Raw genomic sequence first — 28,000 nt, forward strand, 5'->3', positions numbered from 1 at the left:
CCTTCATGTAAACAGCAGAAAACTGACCTAATATATTCTGAGAACTCCATCTAAACAACGTAAAGCAGCCAATTAGGGACTGCCTCTGATATATCATAAAATGCTGCCAAGCGTTTGTGTGCGACTGTGATTAACGGAGACCTCCGCACCGATGACACGATTCTGGAAAACTACGCGCACTCCATATGTCAGAAGAGACGCCTGACTCTGCTGTCATTTCACTGCTTTGCTGGCTCATCTGCTATAAGGATGTGTCCCGTCATGTTTTCTTAAAGAGGGCCCATCCATTCCCCCAAACTTTTAGCAAAAAATAAAAAAGGATTCCTCTTTAAATAAGAATTCTGGAGCATCTTCTTTAAAAAAAAAGAAAAAGTGCATTGTACGGTTCCTCTGTTATTTTTCCACTCCCCTCATTTGGACACACACTGGCAATGTGAGCACTGATTGGACATATCATAATGTGCAGGACACACCCCCAATGGGTGACGCCCACGAGGAGTAACACAAGAGAAGATAATCATGACATTTCTATCTTGATTTCATCCTCTTAAAGTCCAGGGTTAGGAATGATGAAAATTTCAAAGAAAAAAAACACTATCGTGCAAAATCTTTTTATGATATTGTCTAACCGATGGTTTGAAAATCAACCAATCCAATTTTTAAGAGGCTATTCCACAAAGAACAGTAACCTATTCACAGGATATGGGATAAAAATACAATTTCTTTGAGCTTCATCACAATTACTAAAAATGGGATCCCTAATCTTCCATACCCCTACCACGTATTTCCATTCAACATCTAAGGAGCTGATGGGCCCAGTTGAGTTCAGGTTCATAGTACTATGAAATCCTAGAGAATTTTTATCATCGATGATATGTTAGGAAGGCTATGGGATATTCATGAGTTGGTATGATGAACATGACTGAAGTCCTGAACTTCAACCGCACAAAACTTCTTTGTGATGAACTGGAAAGTCAACTCTTAGCCAGGTCCTACAACCGAACACCAGCGCTAGGGCAAATTATGAATGTCCATCGTAGCCCACACTTGGCAAAATTTCAGAATAATGTTCCACAAGTTTCCATTATTTTTTCCTAATATTTATCAGCCACAACCCTTCAATGTCCTGTGTTTGGAGCTTCATCTGTTGGCGGAACATCTAGGCACCATGGAACCGAAAATTTGCAGGAGCACTAATCTCATGGAAGTTCTAGAAAAGCTCTGCTTTGCCCAAAACATTTGACAACTCTTCAAAGTAAATAAAAAAAATAGAAAAAACGCAATAGCACTCACCAATCAGTGGCAATTCAAACGTCCTTTATTAGAACATGCAGCAAATCATCTTCACGGTTCAAGGGAGGGAGTAAAAGTAGGAGTGCGACAGGCAAGACGACGACGATCATTTCGCGCTAATACCAAGCGCTTCCACGGGACCTGTGGAAGCGCCAAACGATCGTCGTCGTCTTGCCTGTCGCACTCCTACTTTCACTCCTTCCCTTGAACCGTGAAGATGATTTGCTGCATGTTCTAATAAAGGACGTTTGAATTGCCACTGATTGGTGAGTGCTATTGCGTTTTTTCTATTTTTTTTTATTTATATGGACACTTTGTTTCACGCAAGCACCGCCTTTCACCTGATCGGACTACCTTTTGTTGGGAAACTCTCCACATTGACTTTATAATCTCTGCAAAGTCGAGCTGTGCCGCTCACTTTTTTTCTTTTTCTGGTCTCAACTCTTCAAAGTGTCTGGGACATATCTCCTCCAAAACATTTCTGAAGTGATGGATTCCAGAATTAGTAGAAAAACATCTGCTCAGCATGGTGGGGATGTTATTGTTAAAAATGCATGCCATCTAATGGTCAGATATTTTGATATAGTGGCGTGCCCCCTAATGGTCAGAAATGTTGATATAGTGGCGTGCCCTCTATTGGTCAGATATTTTGATATAGTGGCGTGCCCTCTAATGGTCAGAAATGTTGATATAGTGGTGTGCCCTCTAACGGTCAGATATTTTGATATAGTGACATGCCCTCTAGTGGTCAGATATTTTGATATAGTGATGTGCCATCTAGTGCTCAGATATTTTGATATAGTGATGTGCCCTCTAGTGGTCAGATATTTTGATATAGTGATGTGCCATCTAGTGCTCAGATATTTTGATATAGTGATGTGCCCTCTAGTGGTCAGATATTTTGATATAGTGATGTGCCATCTAGTGCTCAGATATTTTGATATAGTGACATGCCCTCTAGTGCTCAGATATTTTGATATAGTGATGTGCCCTCTAGTGGTCAGATATTTTGATATAGTGATGTGCCATCTAGTACTCAGATATTTTGATATAGTGATGTGCCATCTAGTGCTCAGATATTTTGATATAGTGATGTACCATCTAGTGCTCAGATATTTTGATATAGTGATGTGCCATCTATTAGTCAGATATTTTAATATAGTGATGTGCCATCTAGTGGTCAGATATTTTGATATAGTGGTGTGCCCTCTAGTGGTCAGATATTTTGATATAGTGGCGTGCCCTCTAATGGTCAGATATTTTGATATAGTGGCGTGCCCTCTAATGGTCAGATATTTTGATATAGTGGCGTGCCCTCTAGTGGTCAGATATTTTGATATAGTGATGTGTCATCTAGTGCTCAGATATTTTAATATAGTGATGTACCATCTAGTGGTCAGATATTTTAATATAGTGATGTACCATCTAGTGGTCAGATATTTTGATATAGCAATGTGCTATCTAGTGCTCAGATATTTTGATATAGTGATGTACCATCTAGTTGTCGGATATTTTGATATAGTGATGTACCATCTAGTGGTCAGATATTTTGATATAGTGATGTACCATCTAGTGCTCAGATATTTTGATATAGTGATGTAACATCTAGTGGTCAGATATTTTGATATAGTGATGTACCATCTAGTGCTCAGATATTTTGATATAGTGATGTAACATCTAGTGGTCAGATATTTTGATATAGTGGTGTGCCATCTAGTGCTCAGATATTTTGATATAGTGATGTACCATCTAGTGGTCAGATATTTTGATATAGTGGTGTGCCATCTAGTGCTCAGATATTTTGATATAGTGATGTACCATCTAGTGGTCAGATATTTTGATATAGTGATGTACCATCTAGTGCTCAGATATTTTGATATAGTGATGTGCCATCTAGTGCTCGGATGTTTTGATATAGCAAGGTGCCCTCTAGTGGTCAGATATGTTACTACATTTATAAATAATTCAACCTCATCCATTCTGCAGAGGTTTTAGAAGTTACTGAATAAATATCAAAAGTTGCCACAATGTGAATTTGTGCTATTTGCAAACTCCTTTGATTGCTCTTTATCTCCATAGCTTATTGTTGTCTCAAACAGTAATTAAGTCTATAAAACACACACACGTATACTGCAACAACCAGAGTCAAAACATTAACAAAGCCATTGAAGAAGGAAGGCAGAGAATCCCAGAATACTTCAGCTATTTTCATCTCATCTTATTATGGACCTGTGGATTAAATACTGATTAATTTGTAAGAGGAGCCGGTGAGTAATCAGCTCTGTGCCATCACATATTTTAAATGACATTTAAATTATAAAGTATAGCCGGGATTATCCCTTCTCCTGCAAATTACCTCTTTATAAAAGTCAAAGTAAACATGATTTGCACACGAGAGGTATCATTATCTTGGTGTAAAGCTGCTGGATGGCTTTTTTGGGATTACAGCTTGTCTGTTTGTCAAGTCTCCCAAAATGCCGAAAAGTTCTAATATATACAGTGGGGCAAAAAAGTATTTAGTCAGTCAGCAATAGTGCAAGTTCCACCACTTAAAAAGATGAGAGGCGTCTGTAATTTACATCATAGGTAGACCTCAACTATGGGAGACAAACTGAGAAAAAAAAATCCAGAAAATCACATTGTCTGTTTTTTTAACATTTTATTTGCATATTATGGTGGAAAATAAGTATTTGGTCAGAAACAAAATTTCATCTCAATACTTTGTAATATATCCTTTGTTGGCAATGACAGAGGTCAAACGTTTTCTGTAAGTCTTCACAAGGTTGCCACACACTGTTGTTGGTATGTTGGCCCATTCCTCCATGCAGATCTCCTCTAGAGCAGTGATGTTTTTCGTTTTTTGCTTGGCAACACGGACTTTCAACTCCCTCCAAAGGTTTTCTATAGGGTTGAGATCTGGAGACTGGCTAGGCCACTCCAGGACCTTGAAATGCTTCTTACGAAGCCACTCCTTCCTTGCCCTGGCTGTGTGCTTTGGATCATTGTCATGTTGAAAGACCCAGCCACGTTTCATCTTCAATGCCCTTGCTGATGGAAGGAGGTTTGCACTCAAAATCTCACGATACATGGCCCCATTCATTCTTTCATGTACCCGGATCAGTCGTCCTGGCCCCTTTGCAGAGAAACAGCCCCAAAGCATGATGTTTCCACCACCATGCTTTACAGTAGGTATGGTGTTTGATGGATGCAACTCAGTATTCTTTTTCCTCCAAACACGACAAGTTGTGTTTCTACCAAACAGTTCCAGTTTGGTTTCATCAGACCATAGGACATTCTCCCAAAACTCCTCTGGATCATCCAAATGCTCTCTAGCAAACTTCAGACGGGCCCGGACATGTACTGGCTTAAGCAGTGGGACACGTCTGGCACTGCAGGATCTGAGTCCATGGTGGCGTAGTGTGTTACTTATGGTAGGCCTTGTTACATTGGTCCCAGCTCTCTGCAGTTCATTCACTAGGTCCCCCCGCGTGGTTCTGGGATTTTTGCTCACCGTTCTTGTGATCATTCTGACCCCACGGGGTGGGATTTTGCGTGGAGCCCCAGATCGAGGGAGATTATCAGTGGTCTTGTATGTCTTCCATTTTCTAATTATTGCTCCCACTTTTGATTTTGTCACTCCAAGCTGGTTGGCTATTGCAGATTCAGTCTTCCCAGCCTGGTGCAGGGCTACAATTTTGTTTCTGGTGTCCTTTGACAGCTCTTTGGTCTTCACCATAGTGGAGTTTGGAGTCAGACTGTTTGAGGGTGTGCACAGGTGTCTTTTTATACTGATAACAAGTTTAAACAGGTGCCATTACTACAGGTAATGAGTGGAGGAAAAAGGAGAGTCTTAAAGAAGAAGTTACAGGTCTGTGAGAGCCTGAAATCTTGATTGTTTGTTTCTGACCAAATACTTATTTTCCACCATAATATGCAAATAAAATGTTAAAAAAACAGACAATGTGATTTTCTGGATTTTTTTCTCTCAGTTTGTCTCCCATAGTTGAGGTCTACCTATGATGTAAATTACAGATGCCTCTCATCTTTTTAAGTGGTGGAACTTGCACTATTGCTGACTGACTAAATACTTTTTTGCCCCACTGTATATATATATATATATATACCACTGCCGTTAATGTGGGTTAGGTGGGTGGTGCGTGTCCCATCAATGTGAATCCCAAGGTTTCCCAGAAGAACATTGTCCATCAAACTGGCTTTTCTTCTTCCCAACGTTCACCCTGATGCTATCTCCTCCCTAGGTAAGAGACGACCATTCAACCGGCCATCTATGTGATGTAAAAGAAAACTTCTATGGATCCATGGTCCAGTTCTGATTCTCACGAGCCCATTTTAGGCATCATCAGTGGTGGTCAAGGGTTAACTACCTCTTCCGTTGGTTCAGGCTAGACGGGCTAGCCTTCATTCCTGAGAGGTTTAACCCCTTCATGACCGTAGGTATTTGCGTTTTCGTTTTTTGCTCCCATTCTTCTCAGAGCCATAACTTTTAAATTTTTCCGTCAACATGGCCATGTAAGGGCTTGTTTTTTTTTGCGGGACCTGTCATACTTTTGAACTGCGCCCTTGGTTTTACCATGTCGTGCACGGGGAAACGGGAAAAAATTACATGTGAGGTGAAATTGCAAAAAAAGTGCAATCCCACACTTGGCTTTTTTGCTAGGTTCACTAAATGCTAACACTGACCTGCCGTTATGATTCTCCAGGTCATTACAAATTCACAGACACCAAACATGTCTAGGTTCTTTTTTATCTAAGTGGTGAAAGAAAATTCCAAACTTTGTTAAAAAAAAAAGGAAAAAAAATTGTGCTATTATTTTTCGTGATCTGGTGTTGGGTGAGGGCTTATTTTTTGCGTGCCGAGCTGAAGTTTTTAATGATACCATTTTGGTGCAGATAAATTCTTTTGATCGCCCGTTATTTCATTTTAATGCAATATCGTGGAGACCAATAAAACATAATTCTAAAGTTTTGACTTTTTTCTCGCTACGCTGTTTAGCGATCAGGTTAATGCTTTTTTTTATTCTCTGCGAACTCGGCGATACCAAATATGTGTAGGTTTGATTTTTTTTTATTGTTTTATTTTGAATGGGGCGAAAGGGGGGTGATTTGAACTTTTTATATATTTTTTATTTTTTTATATTTTTAAAAACATTTTTTTTACTTTTGGCATGCTTCAATAGCCTCCATGGGAGACTAGAAGCTGCCATATCCCGATCAGCTCTGCTACATACAGGCGATGATCATATCGCCTCTATATAGCAGAATTACTTACTTGCCCAGTGTTCGGCGCTCACAGCAAGACCATAGAGGTCTCCAAGAGACTTCTGGTTGTCATGCCAACACACCGGTGACCCGCGATCACGTGACGGTGTCACTGGTGGGCGGATTTCCGGCCGCTGTCAGAGTTTGAAGGTGGCATTTAATGGGTTAATGGGTTAATAGCTTCGGGTGCATCGCGATTCCATCCACGGCTGTTCCAGGCACATGTCAGCTGTTCAAAACAGCTGACATGCCCCAGGAAAGATGTTAGCTCACCACCGGAGCCCACATCAAAGGGAGGGTGTCCGACGTGGGCATACTATGATGCCCAACGTCGGAAGCATTGGGTGTAAATTACCTTCTTCATCTGTCCTTCTCTGGATGACTTTTGGTAGGAACCAAGCACCATATCCTAGAAAAATGCCAAAAGACCGGCCATTATTGAGATGCTCTGACCCAGTCGTCACAATCTGGTCCTTGACCAAGGCTGATTAATTGACCCCAATAAGTGAATATACCACGGCTGTCCAACTCCCACATGTAAGCTGTGTGTCATATATCTGGTTAATGATCTCTGTTAGAACGATATTGTTTTCTCCTCAGGCTGGACCATTCATGAAATTTTTATAAGGGCAATAAGAATTTATAGGAATTTGTGTGTTTTCTACATAATTGCGTTGGAACTACAAATCCCATTCCATGAAACAGGTCCGGGTGTAAGAAAGAATGATTCTCCTCGAGGGCATTTGCTGTGGTGACTTCTCACTTATATATCATTTGTGTTAACCAGTTGTTCTTACAGCCAGACGCTGTGGTGTGAGGCTAATCCCGGTATATACTGTCCAGTTTTACCCTCCTCAATATATACATATATATACAGTACAGACCAAAAGTTTGGACACACCTTCTCAATTAAAGATTTTTCGGAATTTTCATGACTATGAAAATTGTACATTCACACTGAAGGCATCAAAACTATGAATTAACACATGTGGAATTATATACTTAACAAAAAAGTGTGAAACAACTGAAAATATGTCTTATATTCTAGGTTCTTCAAAGTAGCCACCTTTTGCTTTGATGACTGCTTTGCACACTCTTGGCATTCTCTTGATGAGCTTCAAGAGGTAGTCACTGGGAATGGTTTTCACTTCACAGGTGTGCCCTGTCAGGTTTAATAAGTGGGATTTCTTGCCTTATAAATGGGGTTGGGACCATCAGTTGTGTTGTGCAGAAGTCTGGTGGATTCACAGCTGATAGTCCTACTGAATAGATTGTTAGAATTTGTATTATGGCAAGAAAAAAGCAGCTAAGTAAAGAAAAAACGAGTGGCCATCATTACTGTGAGAAATGAAGGTCAGTCCGAAAAATAGGGAAAACTTTGAAATTGTCCCCAAGTGCAGCTGCAAAAACCATCTAGTGCTACAAAGAAACTGGCTCACATGAAATCGCACTTATTAAACAGGGCACACCTTTGAAGTGAAAACCATTCCCAGTGACTACCTCTTGAAGCTCGTCAAAAGAATGCCAAGAGTGTGCAAAGCAGTCATCAAAGCAAAAGGTGGCTACTTTGAAGAACCTAGAATATAAGACATAATTTCAGTTGTTTCACACTTTTTTGTTACGTATATAATTCCACATGTGTTAATTCATAGTTTTGATGCCTTCAGTGTGAATGTACAATTTTCATAGTCATGAAAACACAGAAAAATCTTTAACCCCTTTCTGACCTCGGACGGGATAGTAAGTCCGAGGTCAGAAGCCCCTCTTTGATGCGGGCTCCAGCGGTGAGCCCGCATCAAAGCCGGGACATGTCAGCTGTTTTGAACAGCTGACATGTGCCCGTAATAGGCGCGGGCAGAATCGCGATCTGCCCGCACCTATTAACTAGTTAAATGCCGCTGTCAAACGCAGACAGCGGCATTTAACTGCCGCGGGCGGCCGGAAATGACGGTATTGCGGACCCCCGTCAGATGATCGGATGCTTCAGTATTGTAACCATAGAGGTCCTTGAGACCTGTATGGTTACTGATCCCCGGCAGCTGTGAGCGCCACCCTGTGGTCGGCGCTCACAGCACACCTGATTTTCTGCTACATAGCAGCGAACAGCAGATCGCTGCTATGTAGCAGAGGCGATCGCGTTGTGCCTGCTTCTAGCCTCCCATGGAGGCTATTGAAGCATGGCAAAAGTGAAAATAAAAAGTTAAAACAAATGTGAAAAAAAAAAAAATAAAAATAAAAGTTTAAATCACCCCCCTTTCGCCCCAATCAAAATAAATCAATAAAAAAAATCAATCTACACATATTTGGTATCACCGCATTCAAAATCACCCGATCTATCAATTAAAAAAAAGCATTAACCTGATCGCTAAACGGCGTAGCGAGAAAAAAATTCAAAATGCCAGAATTACGTTTTTTGGTCGCCGCGACATTGCATTAAAATGCAATAATGGGCGATCAAAAGAACGTATCTGCACCGAAATGCTATCATTAAAAACGTCAGCTTGGCACGCAAAAAATAAGCCCTCAACCGACCCCAGATCACGAAAAATGGAGACGCTACGAGTATCGGAAAATGGCAGAATTTGTTTTTTGTTTTTTTTTTAACAAAGTTTGGAATTTTTTTTCACCACTTAGGTAATAAATAACCTAGTCATGTTTGGTGTCTATGAACTCGTACTGACCTGGAGAATCCATAATGTCAGGTGAGTTTTAGCATTTAGTGAACCTAGCAAAAAAGCCAAACAAAAACCAGTGTGGGATTGCACTTTTTTTGCAATTTCACCGCACTTGGAATTTTTTCCCCGTTTTCTAGTACACGACATGCTAAAACCAATGATGTCATTCAAAAGTACAACTCGTCCCGCAAAAAATAAGCCCTCACATGGCCAAATTGACGGAAAAAGAAAAATCCCAAGGTCATGAAGGGGTTAAATGAGAAGGTGTGTCCAAACTTTTGGTCTGTACTGTATATATATATATTTTTTTTTTAAGACATGCTATCACATTTGGTGGTTATTTAACGTTGGTTTTCCCTTCATATAAATAGGCATATAAAGACATCCGTGTGGCAGGAATGGTGGGTTACCACATTTGTGAAAAAGATAGGTCTTATAGCCACCTAATCTGAGTACAGCAAAAACTGCATAATGTAGAGACATAGACCCTGAGACCCCAGCTATGTATCACTTACTGGGCTGCTTGCTATAGTTTTGATAAGAATCAGCAGGAGAACATCACTAGATGACGATTACACATACTGCAGTTATGTTTTCTGTTTAGAACAGAGGCACAGGATTAATGGTGGCACATGTGGTGGCACATCAACATTTCGATTACATGACATAGCTTATCTCAGCCATCCTTTTCTTCAGATCTTTCATATCTACTGCCCACAGCCCTCTTCTGTGCAGTACTCATGCACTTGGCCTGGAATGTCCAGTCTTCTTTCAATAACACTTCCAGTCCAGTCTACACGTTGCCTCAGCCCCAAATTCTCTTTTGCTGTCTCAGGGTTCCAACAAAGCTACAACTATAACTTCCCGAAATCTCAGCTCCATCCCTGCTGCTGAGCTGTGGAATAAAGGGAAAGTAGATTCCATCTCTTCTACTTTCCTAAATATCTGAGGTTTTCCATGCCAAAATAAAAGCTGTCACTTTTACAGTCCAGTAGGGACTCTTGATAATCCCAAGAAAATTTTTGTCAAGTTCACATTGATGGTGTAGATCTCACCACAAATGAGCCAAAAATTGTGCATCACTTACTTATCAATGCACAGAACGGTCATCTTCCAATTATTCAGTATGTGAACAATACATCTCGGAAATGTTTTAGAACCGGGCAATTTGTAGGTCCCTTTTTCTCTGAGATATTGCTTATGTCCCTTCTAAACATACTTTAATACTCAGGATTGAGGAATCAGCAACACTATTGCTAGCACAGAAGCCACATCATTCCTCTAAAGCCAGTTCATTACATATTCACACACTGTACAGCAATTAGCTAAGTCGATAAAGGAAAGAAATAAATGGCAAACATCACACAGAAGAAAAACAGAAAACTCGAAAACAATCAACAATTAATTAGATGTTCACGGGAGAAGTTCCCAAAGACAAACTGGAAATCTATCAGAATCTCGTTCCTCACGAAAGATGGATTTTGGAGAATCTCTTGGACAAATGGTGACTGGTAAAATGCTTCCTCTTTACTGGTGCCAGGATGTAAAAATTCAGTTGTTGTGTGTAGTTTTCTTCTACCTACAGACATTAGAGGGCAAATGGAAAAGTAACATGGCTACACAAAGGGTTTGCGTGTAGTCTGTTACCATAGAGGCACACAATGAACCACCACAGTGTTAGAGACAGCAAAGTAGAGGTGGGTCTTCTTTCACCTTCTGAAACTCAGCAATGGCGTAGCTTCAATTAGGTATTGAAATTAGAGATGAGACAATTTGTTCGAGGCAATATGAAGTTGCCTTGAATTTCACAAAAAAAATTGTAATCTCTGGATTCAGAATTATTGTCATTCACACTATGCAAATTCAGCAAAATGTTTAGGTTCCGGGTTAAAAAAAACCCCATCAGTACTCACCTTGAAACAAACCAGCCCCTCTACCACCAAAGCTCACCATCTGGTCTTCCACCTCTTCTTTCCTACTTCCCCCCAGAAAACAACGTTCTCATCGGCCATCTTCATTATGGACTGGGTCATTCAGTGTCGAGGAGGCCTCTGACATTATGGCATAGAGTAAAGATGCCAAAGAGGACATCACACTGGAGAAAGGAAGAGTCTTGATGAAGAAAATGACCAGAAGCTGTGCTGGTGGCTCAATGGAACAGGTACTCTCTCTCTCTCTCTCTCTATATATATATATATATATATATATATATATATATATATATTCTACAGAGATCTTCAACGACACTCAGGTCTCCAAAAGACACAAAGACAAGATTTCTTTGGTAAGTTGATGCACGTTGAGGGGGGTCCTGACTTGCTTTGACGAGCCAGTTCTAAATCTTCCAAGATATGTCATATAGGATTAAGAGCTGTGGACTGTGAAGGCCGAGGAAGCAAGGAACAATATATGACTATAAGACCTTGGTGTCATAGTACATTGTCCTTCTGCCAAATAGTAAAAGCTGGAGCTGAAGAGTCAAATTTGATCAACCAAAATACTTAAGCAAGCCTTACTATCCATATGTCCATCTACTCATATCAGAGGACCATGAGTATGACAAGAAAATATTCCACACCCCACCAATACTCCACCTCCACCAGCCATCGATTTATTCTGCTTGTCCCAAATTTTTACCCTACCGTCAGTGCCCCGCAGCAAAAACCTGGACTCAATGTTTTGTTGTTGAATTCAAGAAGTAAAAAATAACCCGGTTGGGGGCAATACCCTCAGAAGCTCCTATTCATAAACAAATTGAAATCATTCTGTAAAGATCATCAACAAAATCCCTTTTGCTACTTAATCTGCTCTCATGTAGTAAATTCAGGTAACATATGATTTTTTTTCACCTATGACCAAAAGAACATCTGCTGAAACAAATAAGAATGTGGACACTAATGAGGAAACCACCTGCGGGGCTATGACTGGTAAAATGGATCGCTCATCATATTTTACACCTCTGGTAACTTTAGTTAACACGGCGTGTTACACCTTTTCTTCTGACATTGATTTTTCATACAGACGCTTTGGTCGCATGAAAGATAAGTGACCCAGGGAGAAAGAGGTGAGGACAGCGCTATGCACATACGCTCAATTGTCCCATCAGCGTCATATCAAGTGTCACATACCCTGCTACTTATTCCTTAAGGTCACGAGGTTTTCTGATGAATTCTCAGATTTTCTACCGAGAAGCTGTTTATTTTTTGATCTTCCCATTTTTCCAGTGAACGCTTAAAGAAAAAGAACATAGGGAATCTTTAGAGGAACCATATGGTCATCAGGTTGGGAACAACAAATTGCACGTTACACCCCAAATGCTCCTACAACTGGGACATGGGTCCAGGTGTGGATGCATGTCCCAAGCCCCGGTGGAAAAACTATTCCACTACCATGTCGGTACTCTTGTTAACAGTTGCATTATGAATATTTATGGATTGTCTGCGACTAAGATATCAATGGACGATCCTTCTAATTAGGTCCTCCATATAAGATCGGTAGGAATCTTAAGACCAAGACACAGGTGGGTTTCTTGGTAGGCTTTATATAGGCACAAAGAGATGACCACATGGGACCATGCCCGGTCATCGGCAAAGCCTGACATGGAACACAAACCAGTGGACCAGTGTGGGGGTGACTAAGCTCAGAACTGGGCCAGGTGCGTAACAAACACCCTATGGTCAATGTATTGAAACATTTCTAGAAGGAATAACAAAGGGACAGCACAACACAGATTTCTACGTAAAACTTTTCCAGAATTCTTTTCTCTAAGGAAATGCAGAGATTTATTAAAGTCCTCTTTAAGTTGTAGCATTATATTGTCAAATAAGCAGAGTTCTCTATGCAAAAACAAAGCTTTGGCTGAAGATGTTAATATATTTCCTGCTTAGGGTTTAGGTTTAGGCTACACTAAACCTTAAGTTTAGGCTACATTTGGTTTAGGGTTAAGGTATTCTCTTTTCAGGACTTAATGTTGGGATATTCCTTACTTAGAATGTAGGATCTTTGTAACTTCTAAGGTTTTAGAATAAGGCTCAGCTTATAAACTGCTCGCGTTTAGGGTTAGTTTTAGGGTATACAGTACTCTGCATGGGCTTTAGGGAAAGACTATACCCTGCAAAAAATGTAGCTTTAGGGTGTTCCCTGTTTGAAAATTTAGGAATGGCTCTTCCCTTACTGAGGCTTTACAATGAAGTTTGGAATTTACCCTGCTAAGGATTTATGGTTAGGTTATACCCTTCTAAGGCTGTAGGATTAGAATGTACTCTTGCTAAGGGTTTTTGGGGTTAGGACGTTAAGTTTAAGCTACACCCTGGTGAGGATTTAGTGTCTAGATGTACCCGGCAAATTATTTAGGGTTAGGATTTAGTGATTTAGGGTTGGGATATACCCTGCTATGCATTTAAAATTAGGCTACACACTGAAAACGATTTAGGGTTGGGAGATATCCTAAGGATTTAGGGTTAGGCTATACCCTGTAAAAGAGTTAGGGATAGGCTATACCCTGCTGTTGATCTATGGTTAGGCTAAACCCTGCTTAGGATTTAGGGTTGGGAGATACCCTAAGGTTTTGTGGTTAGGCTATAACCTGCTAAGGATTTAGGGTTAGGATATACCCAAAGGATTTACGGTTAGGCTATATCCTGCTAAAGATTTAGGTTTATGCCATACCCTTCTATGGATTTAGAGTTGGGCTATACCACTCGAAGGATTTAGACTTGGTCTAGAACATGGTAAGGATTTAGGGTTAGACTATACCCTGCTAAGGATTTAGGGTTAGGCTATACCCTGCTAAGGATATAGGTTTAGGCTATACCCTGCTAAGGATGTAGGATTAGGCTATACCCTGCTAAGGATTTAGGATTAGGTTATACCCCAAAAGGATTTAGGATTAGGCTATACCCTGCTATGGATTTAGGGTTAGGCTATACCCTGCTATGGATTTAGGGTTAGGCTATACCCTGCTATGGATTAAGGATTAGGCTATACCCTGCTATGGATTTAGGGTTAGGCTATACCCTGCTAAGGATATAGGATTAGGCTATACCCTGCTATGGATTTAGGGTTAGGCTATACCCTGCTAAGGATATAGGGTTAGGCTATACCCTGCTAAGGATTTAGGATTAGGCTATACCCTGCTAAGGATTTAGGATTAGGCTATACCCTGCTATGGATTTAGGGTTAGGCTATACCCTGCTAAGGATATAGGGTTAGGCTATACCCTGCTAAGGATTTAGGATTAGGCTATACCCTGCTATGGATTTAGGGTTAGGCTATACCCTGCTAAGGATATAGGGTTAGGCTATACCCTGCTAAGGATTTAGGATTAGGCTATACCCTGCTAAGGATTTAGGATTAGGCTATACCCTGCTATGGATTTAGGGTTAGGCTATACCCTGCTAAGGATATAGGGTTAGGCTATACCCTGCTAAGGATTTAGGATTAGGCTATACCCTGCTAAGGATTTAGGATTAGGCTATACCCTGCTATGGATTTAGGGTTAGGCTATACCCTGCTATGGGTTTAGGATTAGGCTATACCCTGCTATGGATTTAGGGTTAGGCTATACCCTGCTATGGATTTAGGATTAGGCTATACCCTGCTATGGATTAAGGATTAGGCTATACCCTGCTATGGATTTAGGGTTAGGCTATACTCTGCTAAGGATATAGGGTTAGGCTATACCCTGCTAAAGATTTAGGATTAGGCTATACCCTGCTATGGATTTAGGATTAGGCTATACTCTGCTAAGGATATAGGGTTAGGCTATACTCTGCTAAGGATTTAGGATTAGGCTATACCCTGCTATGGATTTAGGATTAGGCTATACCCTGCTAAGGATATAGGGTTAGGCTATACCCTGCTAAGGATTTAGGATTAGGCTATACCCTGCTATGGATTTAGGGTTAGGCTATACCCTGCTATGGGTTTAGGATTAGGCTATACCCTGCTATGGATTTAGGGTTAGGCTATACCCTGCTATGGATTTAGGATTAGGCTATACCCTGCTATGGATTAAGGATTAGGCTATACCCTGCTATGGATTTAGGGTTAGGCTATACTCTGCTAAGGATATAGGGTTAGGCTGTACCCTGCTAAGGATTTAGGATTAGGCTATACCCTGCTATGGATTTAGGATTAGGCTATACTCTGCTAAGGATATAGGGTTAGGCTATACCCTGCTAAGGATTTAGGATTAGGCTATACCCTGCTATGGATTTAGGGTTAGGCTATACCCTGCTAAGGATATAGGGTTAGGCTATACCCTGCTAAGGATTTAGGATTAGGCTATACACTGCTAAGGATTTAGGATTAGGCTATACCCTGCTATGGATTTAGGCTGCTATGGACTTAGGGTTAGGCTATACCCTGCTAAGGATATAGGGTTAGGCTATAACCTGCTAAGGATTTAGGATTAGGCTATACCCTGCTGTGGATTTAGGATTAGGCTATACCCTGCTATGGACTTAGGGTTAGGCTATACCCTGCTAAGGATTTAGGATTAGGTTATACCCCACTAAGGATTTAGGATTAGGCTATACCCTGCTATGGATTTAGGGTTAGGCTATACCCTGCTAAGGATATAGGGTTAGGCTATACCCTGCTATGGATTTAGGGTTAGGCTATACCCTGCTATGGATTAAGGATTAGGCTATACCCTGCTATGGATTTAGGGTTAGGCTATACCCTGCTAAGGATATAGGGTTAGGCTATACCCTGCTAAGGATTTAGGATTAGGCTATAACCTGATATGGATTTAGGGTTAGGCTATACCCTACTAAGGATATAGGGTTAGGCTATACCCTGCTAAGGATTTAGGATTAGGCTATACCCTGCTATGGATTTAGGGTTAGGCTATACCCTGCTATGGATTTAGGATTAGGCTATACCCTGCTATGGATTTAGGGTTAGGCTATACCCTGCTATGGATTTAGGATTAGGCTATACCCTGCTATGGATTAAGGATTAGGCTATACCCTGCTATGGATTTAGGGTTAGGCTATACCCTGCTAAGGATATAGGGTTAGGCTATACCCTGCTAAGGAGTTAGGATAAGGCTATACCCTGCTATGGATTTAGGGTTAGGCTATACCCTGCTAAGGATATAAGGTTATGCTATACCCTGCTAAGGATTTAGGATTAGGCTATACACTGCTAAGGATTTAGGATTAGGCTATACCCTGCTATGGATTTAGGATTAAGCTATACCCTGCTATGGACTTAGGGTTAGGCTATACCCTGCTAAGGATATAGGGTTAGGCTATAACCTGCTAAGGATATAGGGTTAGGCTATACCCTGCTATGGATTTAGGATTAGGCTATACACTGCTAAGGATTTAGGATTAGGCTATACCCTGCTATGGATTTAGGATTAAGCTATACCCTGCTATGGACTTAGGGTTAGGCTATACCCTGCTAAGGATATAGGGTTAGGCTATAACCTGCTAAGGATATAGGGTTAGGCTATACCCTGCTATGGATTTAGGATTAGGCTATACCTTGCTATGGATTAAGGGTTAGGCTATACCGTGCTATGGATTAAGGGTTAGGCTATACCCTGCTATGGATTTAGGGTTAGGCTATACCCTGCAATGGATTTAGGGTTAGGCTACACTCTGCCAAGGGTTGAAGGTTAGAAAGCACTTTGCTTAGACTTTAGGTTTAGGATACCCCTAGACCCAATGATTCTATAGGAATATTCTGTGTGTCATTATGACTATAGTTGTAGTCTAGTCTTATATCCCGCACATGAATCTAACCCATTGCCTCAATTTATCTGCATAAATAATATGTCTCCTGACAACTCTTTATCACACTTCTCATATTTACGAGACAGAAGATGTTGACAGATCACCGTATATTTTCTTGGGAATTTATTCATCAGTTTCGTCTTCCGTTCCATTACAGCACTCGCAGGTGCGAATTTGCGAGAAACAAAACAAACGTTTAATCAGATGGCGAGTGTCGTCTATCATCGCTCTCCGTTCTCGCAGACGATATCCAATATCTTATCAGGCAGATCTTTTTTTTTTTTTTACTAGACAAACATAAATTACATTTAAAAATGCTGTCATAGTCTTTAAACACATAAAACTGGGGAGAACATATTTATGCCGGTAGTGTGGAAACATGTTCACAAGCACAAGATGGATGTCGGGAAGATGAAGGCAAGATGTTTGTAATTGTATCTGTCTGGTTACAAAGTTCTGCATTATGTGGGTGATGCACTGTAAGATAAATACACGTTTCTACGAAAGCATTGATCAAAGTCTTATTACAATAAGGAAATGTTACTCATCTGTCCCATCGTCAACTCTTGTAAACTGTTCCTGCACTGCCATAATAGTCTTGCTGTTCAAGAACTACTACGTAACCTCCATAACTCCATCTCTAATACATCAAAGATCTAGCACCGAAACAAAGACTTCGCTAGTCCAGCTCTATTACAGCAGTTGTTACTGTCCCAGCTCTGCTACACCAGTCATTATAGTTTCAACTCTGCTACATTACTAATCACTGTTCCAGCTCTGCTACATCACTCATCAATGTTCCAGCCCTGCTACATCACTCATCACTGTTCCAGCTCTGCTACATCACTCATCACTGTTCCAGCTCTGCTACATCACTCATCACTGTTCCAGCTCTGCTACATCACTCATCACTGTTCCAGTTCTGCTACATAACTTATCACTGTTGAAGCTCTGCTACATCACACATCGAATTTCCAGCTCTGCTACATCAGTCATCGCTGTTCCAGCTCTGCTATATCAGTCATCAAAGTTCCAGTTCTGCTAAATCAGTTATCACTGTTCCAGCTCTGGTACATCACTAAATAATTTTCCAGTTCTGCTGCTTAATTTGTCACTGTTCCAGCTTTATTAAATCATTCATCGCTGGTCCAGCTCTGCTCCAACACTTATCGTTGTTCCACTTCGGTTACATCAGTCATTGCTGTTTCAGCTCCTTTACATCACTCATTGATATTCCATTTCTGCTAAATCAGTTATCATTGTCCAAGTTCTGCTACATCACTCATCAATTTTCCATTTCTGCTACTTCAGTTATCACTGTTCGAGCTCTGCTACATCACTCATCATTTTTCCAGTTCTGCTACATCAGTTATCACTGTTCCAGCTCTGCTTCATCAGTCATCGATTTTACAACTCTGCTACTTCAGTCATAGCTGTTCCAGTTGAGAAAAAGGAGATGTGTTCCAGCTTCTTTCAATCAAAAAATGTATTAGAAAACACTTCTTAAAAAACCATGGCAATGGCAAAGTTCACATGGCAAGATACAGTTATGCATTTCAAATGCTCAAGGCGTCCTTTATCAAACTTTTATAGCTGTTCCAGCTCTTCTATATCACTTATTGTTGTTCCAGGTCTGCTACATCAGTCATCAATGTTCCACCTCTATTATATCAGCTACTGCTGTTCCAGCTCTGCTATATCAGTCATTGATTCTGCAGCTCTGCTACATCCGTCATCACTGTTCCTGCTCGACTTCATCATTCATCTCTGTTCTAGGTCTGCTACATCAGTTATTGTTGTTCCAGCTTTTACATTATTCAACGCTGTGCCAGCTCTGCTACATCATTCATCCCATCTTCTAGCTTATCTACACTACTTCAGCAACTTCCCTACAGCATGTTACAAATTCCACACCATTTCATCTGATCTTAGCTTTCCAGCTGTCCCAGTGCCAACTAACTATCCATGTTGCTCAAAAACTGTTCATGTCCACCAGGGACTCCTGGGATAAACCATTCCTAATTAGACATAACAGGGAAGAGTACTGCAATGGAAACATTTACATATGATTTTGTGTATACAGTTCCACCGCAGACTTATGTATCTCCCATAGATAAAGCCAAAACGGGAGAAAAAGAGGGGAAAAAGAGAAAAGCGCTATTTGAGCATAGTAAATAGTGGTATCATGGTTTGTGTGGATGTAGACACATCTTGCTCACCTGAACAGGTTGTGCAGATTGGGCACAACACTAGAAGTCACTTTCATCAGGTGGGAATCCTTCCAACAGTGTGATGCTCATTCGAGGACCGATATTGCTTTCCTTGCCCAAAAATGCTCCATAGTAGTTTGATTCTTCAGTGTCACCCCACTCCCATTGTTTTTCGTCCATCGTTTGATGGTTATCTAAAAGAGAGCGCAGACGAAGAGACACACCAGTTAATTCTGACCATTTACTTTTATGAAGTACACACAGAATATATAAGGGTCTAACTTGCGGAGAACTGAGGTCCCATACTCCCAACAAGCTAAGGAAAGGAGAAGGAAGGAAAGTGCTGGACATTAATTGTAGTTTATGGGAGTTCCGAGAAAAGCCGATCCCTCCAAGCAAACAAGCTTAACTTAGAGGTGTCAACCATAAATAGGGTCAAAAATAGACAATATGGTATATAAAAAGGAAGCCAAAGGTGCCCTGATTATTTTTTTCTAACGTCCAGATTGATTTGATGGCCGCCCTTGTCTACACCCTCAACCATCAGAAACTTAAAATGTATCTTATGTCAATTATTGATGTAGCTATAAGAGGTAACAGTATTATTTAGATGTGCCCTTTCTTACCTTTCCACTTGTCTTGACCTATCCCAAGATGAATATCACCAGTAGAGTTGATCTGAATCGATCCACAGGACCTGGTCCAAAAGTCCTAACACCTGCTTCTTGCCTCCCAGTATCTGCAGTTCTTCTTTTTATTAAAGTCCATATTGGAGCATGACACATACGTGACATCAACGCCAGGCCAGTGATACTTTGCTGGGAGATGTTTATGCTATATGTGGTTTTTTTTGTGGCCAACTTGTGGTTGTGATGTTAATTGTAGCCTGTTAAAGAGTTTATTCATAGCAGATAATGAAATCTACAAAACTTAAAGCTCTACATATTTGCTCGAATTTAGTCTGGAAGTTCTATTTGCATCAAAAAACTTCAATTTGAATCAAATCTGCTAGGAAAGAGTTAAAAAACTCCTCAGTACTCCTCATACCTCTCCTGCTGCCACTAGTCATCCAATTGATTGCTCTTGCTTCTGATTCTGAGCCAACGTTCTTCACTACGCTGCACACCTCCAATAGCGTTGGTCAAACCCAAGGGATGGCAAGGGGCCTAGTGAAGAACGACAGCTCCGGAGGCAATGATAGAGAAGAAGGAGGAGACAAAAGGAAAACTGGTACTGGTAGTAGAGGTATGGGAGGGGCAATGAGGGGCCGAGTATAAGAAATCCTTCCACAAATGGAATAATGAAAAATTTGGATTCTGGACAATTCCAAATTTTTCAGGAAATGACTCGTTCATCTCTAGCTCTGATGTCATTAAATCATAAAATTGAGTCTTTAACAGAAAGCAAATGTCAAGAAAGGCCAATATTGGAGATGAGTAATAACCAGTACAGCACACGTCCCTGGCAGTGAATGAGTTAAACGTTTCTAAGCCCGACATTGTCCTTGTCTACTAACATGAGATCCGACCGCCCTTTCCATAATTGACCGTTGTGTGAGCAGATCTGTGATCAATTTCCTCTTTATGATAAGCTGATGCCATCATTTTCTGCCGGCGGCTGCCAAGTTCAGAATTATAGACTACGCCGGGTGAATTATCATACGGCATTGTGCATCTCATCCTCTCCAAAATCAATCTTTTATTGTTGTTGTTTCTCGCCTCAGCAGACGCCGCTGTCGGTTTTTTTCCCTTCAGGCTGATGTAAAAACTTACAATCTGTTTGTGTGACCGTATTAATTACTCCTTATGCCTGTCTAACTTAGTAAGCGTACGAAAGGCCCCATCCCTAGACCCAAGCCAAAGGAAAGCCCAATTAAAGAGAATATGTTGCCAGTTCATGAGTGGCCATTATTTTTCACTTATTTTACTCCTGCTGTTCCCCTGAGTAATTCGCTTTTTATTTTTTTCAAATCCGCCATACGGTTCTAGAGTTACGGGTCTTTTTATTTAGTGCTACTTTTTAATGACCTTTACTAAGGGGGAATGGTAACCTGAAAACACGCCCCTTGAGAATCCATTAAGCCACACCCACTTTTAAAGACACTAAAAATTAGCCTCAAATCTTAAAGTTCAATATCTCTGGAACAGTATGTCCGATTTCAAAAAAATTAAAAATAAAATACTCGTGGAATCAGCAGGAATAATATAATATAAAAAACTAGCGACTTTTGACCTGATGACGGGTCCCCTTTAAAGCCAATAATACAACGTTTTCCATTATTTTTGGCTTCTAATGAAAAAAATATAACACAGCGTGATACTCAGCCGGCGAGTGGAGTCCTATTACAACAATAAAGTATGATGGAGCATATACTTCATAATAAGCATACACTTGTAATTGTGGTGGTTTATAGTCCAAGATGGAGGCCTCTGTGTCAATCTGGAGAAGATTATAAGCAGGGAATGATGTAATATTAACTAATTTTTTTAATATCATCTTGCAAGTAATATATGTCTTATCAGATAAATCTTCTTCTTCCTCCTCTTTTACTTTGAATTCATTGGTAAAATCTGATTTTCCCATTACTGAGATAGGCGATGACAATTAGTGCTTATAAAATTCTATGGAGGGGGAGGAGCTAGTGGAACACACAGAAATTCTACAAGCACCAACTATCATCTCCTATCTCCAGAATGGGAACATCTGTGTTCACCGAAGGCAGATTTTACCTGGGAATTGAGAATTTTGAGAATGAAAGATCAGTCCAGGAGAAGACGGAAGCGTTTTTTTTCTGATAATATATATTACAAAGTTTCTTATTTTAACATGTACTGTACATTTCTGAAAAAAATGACAATTTTTATTTACAGACTTCAGAAAATTGTTTATGCACTTTATCATCAAAGAGCACGGTCTGATGACCTTCTGATCGAAGAAGATGCAAATCACGCTTTTAGTACCTGTAGTTTCTGCAATCACTTTTATACTTTTTTCGACAGGGTAACGTTAGGATGTTGCCTGGTGCTGCAGACATCTGATCTGGCTCAAGCACATCATTACTTCCCATTCCCAGGGCGTCCCGCTTCCATATGCCCATTTCGGGAATTAATTGGCGCTAATTGAATTAGCATTATGAAGCATCGGAGTATTTAGTATTTTGATTGAGGGTGCTGGTAAACACGCTCAGTAGAGGGAACGTCTATTACGAAGCCAAAAATGAAAATCAGCAGTTGTTGAACACAAGGGGGGAGAAAATTGTGACTCCAAATAACACTGCACCTCTTAATAAAGATCTTATCAGGCAGATATATAAATATTCACATCGCCCCTTCCGAGCGGAAAGCAACATGTTCAGCAAAGGCGCGCTGGCTCATTTTCAGCTCTGATCTGACAAACACCGCTGCGAGAGGCACATCATTATCATTTTGAAAAATTTAACATTTTTGCAGGCCAAATGGGCCGCTCCTCGCTCCAAAGGTGCAAATTTTTCAGGAAGTTCCCAAATTATAATATTTCTTTATGCAAAACACTAACAAATTTGAACAGGAATAATAGTGTTTATTGTGTTATTTTGGTTTTTTATTTTAGTTAAAGGGGTATTTTCAAGTTTGGAAGTTATCCCCTCTCCGTGAGACAAGTTCCTGATTGCCGGTGTTCCAACTGCTAGGACACCCACCGTTCCCGAGAACCACAGTTCTGGAGATCCCCGTGCGAATGGAGCAGTGACAACAGGGCAGATAAGTACGCCTGCGCATGAGCGCAATGCCAGGGAGCAATGAAGAAGCGGGAGGGCAGCACCGCAAGAAGATGTGAGGCACCGGACCCGGACCTGAGACACCCTTCAGACCGGACCGCAGCGGACCATTCCCCGGGTGAGTATAATAAAACTTATTTTTCTTATCTTGCAGGTTGGATCGGGGGCTTATCTACAGCATTATAGAATGCTGAAAATACCGGAGAAACAGCGGAAGCTTTTGTTTTTGTATAAAAATATCACAAAGCTTTATTAACAGATATAAACATTTTAAAAACACACAAACAATGTCATGAAAGTGCTATTTAAACCAAGACACCAGATTATGAGTGGCCCTCTAAATACATAGGTAATTGCCTCAGTGCATTGATATTAATACAACTGGTGAGAAGAAAAAAAAAATGCTCCCAGAAATATCACAGGTAGCCACAACCCCCAATCATGAGCGGTAAAAATCATTAGTACACAGACCATTTCTTGTAATAACCTATGGGAGTGTGGATACCGCGCACCACCAGCTATTGTAAAACCTCTAGCCGTAGAAGTACCCGGCCTGGTGGGTCAGCATATGGATGCTATGGAAGCATGTCTCACCTATGAATGTGGGGCCCACTGCACGTACCCCGACGCGCATTTTGCCGCTGTCAGCACTCGCTTTCTCAAGGGGAGTGACCCATATAATAGGAATGCCTGATGGTTGATGTAAAAACATGATTATTCTTGGATTGATGGGTTTGTGACTTGAACCAATGACTGAAAATTCAAAACATCTGGAGATATTTGTGACTCTGTGTTACAGTTGCGGCAGGCCGAAGGTCACAATGTGACACCATGATCTCAATGTTACATGACACATAGCGCTGTGTAGTCCTAGCCTAAAATATATTTACCTTTCCAATCCTCTACCACTCCTGTTCCAAGTCTGCCCCGGTTTGCACTGGTCTCTGTACTTCCAATTGGTTTTCAACCATCATTTTCTCATCATTTCCTGTGATTGATATCAGTGTTCACATGTCCGTCCAGCCAACAGAGACCAACTTTGTGCATCCTGCTCCAGATGGATGGACATTTAATGACTGCAGCAGTCACATGTAGGAATTATGGAGACCGTCGGGGGACCCGGGTTGCATTGCAACAGGAGCAGTGCAAGATCAATACGTTCAGTATACCTTATTTTATTATTTTACAGCATGCTGAAAGTTTCTTTTTTCTAAATGTACCCCTTTAATTTGTTGTACATAATGAAACTATGCCAGTTCTAGTTAAAGGGGTTTTCCACTTTCCGAAAACACTTGTGCCCTATCTACAATTTGCAACTTGAGATTTCCAGAACTCACTGGTCCAGCACAGAGTCTCCACTGCTCCAGGTGTATCTTATCACCTGCAGCACTGATATCATGTCAACAATGCTGTAGCCAATCAGTGGGCTCAGGAGTTGGCGTCACGAGCTGCTGATTAGCTGCAGCGCTTTTGACGTGATGTCAGTGCTGCAGACAATAACAGACACCAGGAGGCGCGGTAGAGACTGTGTGCTGGACGCGAGCAGACAAACTGCGCCTGTGAACAAGGGTTTTTCTAAAAGCGGAAAACCATTTTAACACCATCTAAAAAGATAGAACAGCGGCATAATTATTGCATTGCATGTTTGCCATAATTTGCAATTTTTTTCCTACAGAAATGTGGCTCAGAACGATTAACGTTCACATGTTTGCATCCATCTGCTTGACAAGTAGCAGCTGTTCATAGGAAATTGTCTGACGTGTCATCACTAAACAGCCACCATTCAAAATGTCATACATGTTCATTATCACCCAGTACAGGGTTACCTGCTGGCCTCTAAAATGACACGACTTGTGCTAAATAACATTGAGCTTTGCTACATCTTTTCTATATTTTTTTGCTGTATTGGTGTTTTGCTTTGTTTTTTATTTTTTCTTCAACATTCTTGCCGTCTGCTCTGTGGACGCCTGGTATTGATACAGTTTTATCTGATTGTCTGTTATGCGGCAGGATGTATTACTTACTGTTTACGAAGAGGAAGCTAAATAGTTCATTCAATACCAAGGAAAACAAAACACTTACGAATACTCGGAGTCATGCAGCGAACCTTAAATGTATTTTACTTCCCCCCTCGTTGGAGATGAAGGATCAATGATTTTGTACCTTTGTAGGAATTGATCATGAAGTTCTCCTGGGGGGCTTTTTTTCTTTCCTAATTCTTCTACTTTTCTAGTTTTACACTTGCAAATGCCATCATCATATTACCTTTATCTGTTGTGTAGGTCACCTGGGAACAAGGTTTTCACTTGCTTCTGAAAGAGAAATTCTCGTAAGTTTGAAAAAGTTTATCGGTAATTTTTTTAGCTGCATCTCCACTAATGGTTGGACAGATCAAGTTGGTCAATGGGAGCTCTCTACTTTATACTGCTTTGGCCAACCCAAAAAATGAGATAATGGCTTACTTGTCAACTCTTCCGGAACATTCAACAAGTTCCCTGAAAAAAAGGGGAAACTTCCAGGACTCCCAGAGTAAACAAATCTCCTGTGGACAAACTTGACCTAAAAAACCTCCAAGAAACATTTATTTCCAGAAGGTTTCCTGTTCCTCATGCCAGGATGTGCCATTAGACTTAGCACCGGCCAACTCAAGTAATAAGAAAATGGTATACTTGTCAACTCTTCCAGCACATCCAACAGGTTACAGGAAAAAAGACTCTCAGAGTAAGCAAATCTCCCGTGGACTACCTAGACCCCAAATACCTGCAAGAAAAATTCATTTCCAGAAGGTCTACTGTTCATCATACCAGGATGTGCCTTGAGACTTAGCACCGGCCAACTCAAGTAATAAGAGGTTCCAGAAAGAAGGGGAAACTTCCTGGACTCCTAGAGTAGGAAAATGTCATGTGGGCCAGATGGACACCAGAGGCCTCCAAGAAAACTCAATTTCCCGAAGATTTTCTGTTCCTCATGCTGGAATGCCCCATTAGATGTTGCACTGGCTAACCCAAGTAATGTGTTAGTAGCATTCTTGTCAACTCTTCTGGAGCTTCCAAGAGACTCTGGGGAAAAAGGAGAAACTTATGTGGCACCCCTAGGGGTATTTGCCACAAAAATAGTTACTGACAGTAAATACAAATACTAAAATAGCAAGACTGCACTACCACCTCCGGCCAGAAGGGGGAGCTCCAGAGACTCCCCTTGATCCATTCTGGTCTGAGAGAAGAAATGGCAGTTGGGCCAAGGAGCTGAAAGTGAGAGGTCATACAGTTGAATCTCTAACAGCTCTGTGACTGTTACCAGGCCTAAATCACCGGCCTGAGGAGAAGAGGGATAGAGAAAAAGGACATTGTGAGAACCGGGTAGCATTAATCACTACCCAGAACAGGCGCAAAGACGGATACCGGATCCATGGCTGTATTCATTATATATAATACAGCAACCGGAAAAACGTGAGGTGATATCAGCTTCACTAGGGCCGGACGCAGCAACAGACACAGAGTTCAGTGGTACTCCCAGAGGGGGTAAACCGATAAAAGGACTCGGGTTGCCCGTCGAACCAGGACCCGGAGGGGACAGATTGGGCCGGCAGCCAGTTCACATACAGCAGCAGGGCCACACAGATATTGCGCACAATAAGAGGCGAAGACCCCGGCAGGGTCAAAGTAACTCAGAGTTCCCATACAGACTCCGGTGACAGGACTGGTTGTAAATCCTTTTATGTTAAAGTAAACTGGTTAAACGTTTCAGTGCCTCAGTCTTTCATTTGGACAATAGCCATCTATCCAGGATCGGGATCGTCACCGCTGGGAGAACCTGCTGCTGATCAAGTAAGTGCCTGTTCCCTCACGATACCCTTACACTGTGCATTGCCTGAGGCCACAGCACCGGGTCAAGCCACCCGTGACATCCCCCTCAAGAGACAGACTCCATTGGTCCGGTGCTGGGTATCCCGGTCTCCTGGGCGTCACAATTACCTGACTCCTAGAGTAGGCAAATCTCCTGTGGACCACTTAGACCCAAGAAACCTCCAAGAAACATGCATTTCTGGAAGGTTTCCTGTTCATAATGCCAAGATTCACCATAAGACTTTGAACCAACATCCAATTAAGTTTTCAAAGGAGCAGTGGAACAGAAAATTGAAAGACCTTGGTAATGAGGCCAACAGTTGAACCAGCTGATATTATTTTTCACTAAGTGGTGGGATTGCTTTCAATTACTCATAGATTTCAGCCGGTGTCATGACTTTCCAGGGCTTCTTGCACCTCTCTTTCTTATTATCACACATAACTTAATTTATGGACATCTCTGGTTTGATTTCTTTACCTGTGTGGATTGAATGGGTTGTTAGCGACATGTGGTGAGAATTTAATGTCAATAGCACCTTTAGAAATAGATTTACTTAGAAAATTGATGACGTGTTCAAAACTTGTTTCACCCGCTGAATGTGACTGATCTGACATAATTCTGGTGAAGACCTAAAAAACACGCAAAAGAAGGTGTTGGGTTCCTCATAGAATCCCAAAATCTCGCTGCTCCACCCTACTAGTATAATGTAGATCGTAGACATGACACATAATTCAGATGATTTGAACACACCAATCTAAGGGATTTCTTGATTTTCCATTCTTATCAATTTATACATTTATTATTTTTGGCTGCATGGAATCCCTGAAGCATTCTCTGTTTCTATGGCTTCCGTGTAGATGTATAGAAAATGTCAATATAATGTTCCAATGAAAAAATGGAAAGCCCAGGTCAAAGCAGGTAGAATTTTTCCTTTCCAACCATAAACAGGCAAAAAGTCGATGCAAGAAGTAAACATTTTAGGGCACCTACATTAAGAAGCTGGCGTTAGTAAGGTAATCTAAACAGTAAAATGATCTCTGTCAGAGGGAAGATGGAGGACAAAGTTGTCATGTGCAATGTTAATAATCTAGGACGAGACTGCAGATATGCGCCGAAAGATCCCTTTTAGCAAAGCAAATTTTAGTTAAAGGGGAACTTCACCAGGTAAAAAGTGTTCAGTTTTTGTTATGAGCC

Source organism: Ranitomeya imitator, chromosome 9, assembly GCF_032444005.1.
Source record: "Ranitomeya imitator isolate aRanImi1 chromosome 9, aRanImi1.pri, whole genome shotgun sequence".
Classification (NCBI taxonomy): domain Eukaryota; kingdom Metazoa; phylum Chordata; class Amphibia; order Anura; family Dendrobatidae; genus Ranitomeya; species Ranitomeya imitator.